The sequence below is a fragment of the Crassostrea angulata genome, chromosome 8 (genome assembly GCF_025612915.1).
Source record: "Crassostrea angulata isolate pt1a10 chromosome 8, ASM2561291v2, whole genome shotgun sequence".
NCBI classification, from domain to species: Eukaryota; Metazoa; Mollusca; class Bivalvia; order Ostreida; family Ostreidae; genus Magallana; species Magallana angulata.
In genome coordinates this window covers 39,266,024-39,271,935 of record NC_069118.1, presented here as the reverse complement: position 1 = coordinate 39,271,935, position 5,912 = coordinate 39,266,024, and positions in this window count along the sequence as shown.

Below are 5,912 nucleotides of genomic sequence, written 5' to 3'. Positions count from 1 at the left end.
ACTTTATACACAGTATACACAAAAGAAACTTTATACACAGTATACCCAGAAGAAACTTTATACACAGTATACACAGAAGAAACTTCTTCATACACATCACCTGTGCTACCGGTTTAACGGTTTGCTCCTTTTTTACATGATTTAAATTTCATGCAATACTATTCGGCAACATTTGATATTTCCATCGCATTCATCAAACAATTTGAATCTAAGATACGGATACAATAATATTACCCGGACGAGTGAATTTTATCCTCGGAGGACGCAGGATACTTCATTATTATATACATCTCATTCTCTCGTCAGAAGTTGTGCTTCGCAACCTAGAGTGTACATGTATGATACATAATTGATATGCATGACATCAGAAATAATTTTTACGTATTGTGTAACACAAGAAGAAAATGTTTGCGTTCATCAATTTAACAGAATGTACTTTTATGTATTTGATAACGTTCTCTTAGAAACAATTACATCGAATTGGCCTAATTTTCATTATTTTCAACCTGCACAAAACCGCCGCTGGGGTCCATTTGACCCCCCCCCCCCCTCCCCACATGTTCTTTTAATTATAGCCACAATCTGAAATGTGTTAGATTATTACGCAAAACGGTTAGTACCGATATGTTTACAAATAATTTATGGGCATTTTATCATTCTAATCTTCCTTTGTTGAATAATAGAATTATACTAACCATTGTTCTTTAAAAAGATTCATTACCTGCGCATCTATTAATTATCCCTACCAATAAACACATGTTAATAATGAACTATCTTCCCATCGTAATTTTAACAACAAGCTTCTGAGGCCTGGCTTCTCTTTTATCAAGAGTTATCTCCATTCTTAGCTCCTTTTGAGACATCTGGAACAAACCGGGTCTTTCACAGAAAAACACGTTTTCTGGAAAAGGCCCGAAGTGTTCCGAATGCCTTATGAGATAAACGTAAAATTCATATCCAAACTTATCTTTTTCAAAAGATTGGCGAGCTGGCACTGTAGCCATTCATATACACAAAATGGAAGGTTCCTGCTCAAAATAACTTTGCCGGTGTCGCTTTTTGCTCGGATGTTTCCGTATGATAGACCCAAGCCATGTTGACCAATGAAAATTTGTTTTTGGTTTGTGCTTCGACGTAAAATATTTTCCGCTTAAAAGTCGTCTCAATTGGGCTTTTCGGTCAAAAAATCAAATAATTAATATATATATATATATATATATATATATATATATATATATATATATATATATATATGTGACCGCGTAGATTTTACGGTGCTAAAGAATTTGTCTGGAACTGCATCCGTCGTGTGCAGTACGAACGGGGTGAAGGAATGTTGGCGTCGAGGGTATAAGGTATAAGGTTGTGGCGCGTTGTAGGCCGTCAGGTAAAAACGAAGGGTAGATTTGCCGTATTTTGAACGAATGTTGAATTTTAAAATTAAAGTCCAAAATAAAGTTATAATTAAACAGCGAATCGTATATTTTACAAATCAAGCATATTTTGACCACCAGATTACCGTGAATTTGAAATCTGTCAAATAGTCTCGAAGTGTTTGAGACTACAAAACGCAGAGAAAACTCCGACCAATGACCAACACAAAGTTTGACTATCGCTGCCTTCCGTGCGTTATATATTTTTTGGAAATACTTCTTATAAATACCTACAAAAGGCGTGACCTAAATTCCTTCCGTCTTCGAAGCGAAGAAAATCGACTCCCCCATGCGTTGGAATCGACTCACCCCTACTTTTTGTCGACTCCCCCGCGTTAGGGGTTGTTTACGGTGATTTTGCACCGTGATATATACATACATCAGTGTGGTACTGCATTGCTTCTTGTCTTTCAAAATTATCTGAAAAAACAGCCTGGTCTTTTTTTATTGGTGTTGTTGTTTTGTTTGTTTGTTAAATAAATTGTTTTTCTTCGGGGGTGGGGTATAAGGTTGCCGGAATTTATGTAGGAAGGTGGTATAACTTTAAAGAAAGCTACATGTAGCTAGGTTTTATGACTCAAGTTTTTTTCTTGTACTTTTATGTGTAGATTAGACAATAAATTAGGAAACTTCAGAATTTAGATCATACATATAGGAAATTGTCATCGTACAGTCTGTCTACATGTTTTCACAGAATGCTCTACCCTGAAGTCGAGCATGCGAATTCCAGAAAATTAGACTAAAGTGCTCGAGAGCGCTAGCAACAAAGATAGCTTAATATTTAAAAAGCTACAAAGTCGGCCTGCGGAATATTCAGTCTGGTCAAAATTGAATACAATATCTATCTATCTATCTATCTATCTATCTATCTATCTATCTATCTATCTATCTATCTTTGTATTCCAGATCATACCATATGCGGGTGTACAATTAGTACATGTATATATGTACACTTATTTTATGAATGTATGTCAGGAGAAAAGCGTGAAGCGGTGTCCTCTTTATAAAGTAATATACAGCAACTGTGCATGCTGTATTAATAATAAATTGTAACTTTGCAAAAATTGATCTTTAAGATCCATAGTCCCTTGTCAGAAACAACTGTCTTCATATATCCTCTTCAGTCTTACTAGCAGAGTCTGTGAGATAAATATATCTATGCAGACTCTGGACCGTGGATGCTGGCGATACCGATGGACAGTCTTCCATTAAATTACAGAAGCGTGACTAACACGGGCGTACTGTCTAATTCCTTCCCAAGTTCCATTTTCCGCAAGCGCATTTTTTATCCTAACTAATTTAAATTTTATCCTAACTAATTAGTCAGCCCGCAGGCTGACTAAACATTTACTATTCTTCTTTGCTTTTGGGCATTTTCCATAAAAATTTAAATTGAAACTGAATTTTATGAACGGATAAAGTCGTGATTTTTACCACGTAAAGTTTTATTATTAATTAAAAAAAAAACAACCTACGGGGGCCCAACGATGGACAGGGGGACGTTTTGCGAGTTGTCTACCCAGGGTTCACATCCGTTAGAAGTACTAGTACCATGAAAAAGGGGAAGAATAACAGGTGACGAAGGAGGTCATGAAAGCAATAGAAATAGGTGCTTCCGCCTAAAAACACCGACACAAGTTGTACCTTTTCCTCATTTTCTTCCATTTCGAGAAATCATTTCAATTTTGATGAATTCCAAATAAAAATCATGGACAGCATGAGCATGTATATGTTCTTTGTCAATTTGAATACATTTCTTTTATTTACTACCCTTCCTTCTTATGAAAATCGGAGTAATAGATTTCCTTTTTCATGCAGGTTCTTGCTTGTGTCATGTTGCAAATTTCGAATTTACCGGGTGGCAGTAAATACAAAATTTACAACATGACAACGTTGTCATGTTGTAAATTTCGTATTTACTGCCACCCGGTTAATTCAAAATTTACAACAAGACACTTGGAAACGGAGTACTGATCAGTACTCCAGGCCCCGCCCATTCCTGTGGTCCCCAACAACTGCAACTAGATCAGGACTATGTCATATCCGGAAAATTTTCACATAAATCACTCAGTTTTGCCGTATAATAAGATTGTACTACATACATGAAAGACATAGAGTACAGGAAACCTCTTAAAGATATTAAATCTACAGTTATTATTTTTTTTTCAAACAAACTATGATTTTATAAAGAGCTGGGCAAAACGTTTTCCTTATCAAATTACTACGTTCTATAATTCTATGTGCAAGATACAAAGATGAAACTTTTTGTGCTGGAGTCAAGTTCTGTAAGCCTATTTATTCCTCGTTACTTTAGAATATAGATTGCAAGGTTAGAGTTGGAGTTTTCCTGAAAAACAAAGTGTGTTAATGTCTTAGCATTTGTACATATCTATTCAAGAATACTGTAACAAATGATATTAATGGTTGATGTGGCACATTTTCCCTCAAATACATTAACCAAGATAAATCTTACACATAACTACTTTTGGAAATTCCAGACATAACCCCGGGTTAAGGGTACTTGTAAGTGTCCATAAAATATTTTAACAGTTTTTTTTTTAATTTCAAGGTGTTCACCCCCAGAACTTGGACTATTCCAATAGTAAATCCAGCCCCACCCAAGACAGATGAAACTTGCATCGCTCCAACTAGGGGGACGTGTAGCTTTAAATCAGGAGTTTGTAAAAAAGATCCCGATGGCGTCTGTCACTGGAACTTAGTTGAACCATGCTAGATATAGCCACGAACAAGCAACTATACACGTGGGGTTTCTTTTGAACATGTGTTTGCGAGTTGTAAATTTATGGGATAAAATTGGTAATTGTAATAAACTTATTGTCTTATTTTATCACGTTGTATATATTGTAAGATAAGTTATCCGTATCATTATTTTTTGTCTCTATTTCAGTGAAATATCTAGTGTATAAAACTCCTTTATTTCTTGTCTTTTCATTGTTCTTACAAGCGTATCATAACATGTTTGTTTCAAAGCATACAAATGTGCGTATACATGAAATTTTACTAGGTGCAAGGCTTGCATTGTTTATTATTAACAAAATTTGTTTTGTTCATTTATACTATACCGTTTTAAAACATTGATTGAGAAATAAGGAATCAATCTTTGAGTATTGTGAGGCCATAATTTTAGTAAGGGTGTGATCAAATCTAATGAAACCAAAAGGGCTTTATGACTACTATATCTAAATTATTTTCAGCAGTGGTTTGGTTAAAATAAGCTTAAGTACGCAAACCCCGCTTGGGTCTCAACAACACGTCATTTGAAATTATTTGACTGTATTCGATTAGTAGTGTTATCATAGACAAAGACCCTGGGATATTCAAATATCTACTGATAAACACGTAATTTATTTTTTATTAAATACACAGGTTATTTATTAAGTTGCATTCTCATGGCAAACGATTGAAGAATATATTGATTAAGTTGAAATTCTATTCGTTCCACGTGTGAGCAGTATTTTGTAGAGCAATTTTATCATATTGTTTTATATATTTAGCTAATTCATTCCAACCCACTGCAAATAAACAACAACAAAAAAACACAATGATATTATATGGATGCAGCAGTAATCTAGCGAAATAGGAACAAGTAAACGGTTATATTTTTTCACAAATCGATATAATGTCATATTAATTTAAATAACACCAATGTACAATACCACAACAGTTTTCCCAAGAATATTGAATCATTTTTGTAGGGCATTGTTTTTCTCCGTTCATTTTACTATTACTTAAAGTTGCTCATATGTTCATTTCTTGTTATGTGATCATTTGATATTATGATTTTACATTTTATTTTGTGTCTAAAGCTAAATGCATGTATTATGTATAACGTTTATGTACTATTTTGAACTATTATTTTATGATCCAAAAACTGGTAATTTGTATTGTTATGCTGATGAAATAAATTATTCGATTATATGTTATTTAATCTTTTATCGGCCTTTGTTACTATATTGTTTTTAAATTAGAAAACACAGGTAAACATGGAATACTAGTATACTTATTAAGTTTTGTAACGACTGTCTTTGAAATATCGTCAGGTAAAATGTTTAGACAGATCTTATATATATATATATATATATATATATATATATATATATATATATATATATATATATATATATATATATATATATATATATATATATATATATATGACTTAATTCTTAACGCTCTATTAATATTCGTCGAGAATACTTAATCATATTTGTGAGGGCGTTTATGAATCAAAGTACTGAAGAACTGACGGGAGTTGATTTTAAATTGTCGATGTATATTTATTTTAAAATCAATGATACGTATGTTATTTTGCATGACAAGTACATGTATTTTCTAATTTGAATGAATTACACAAATTTGTATATTATGAATTTTTGGACTTTTTCGCCAAGAATGTCGAGAAACCCCCATATGAATCATGTTAAATAATATTAAAAGATAAAATTTATTCAATCAAAC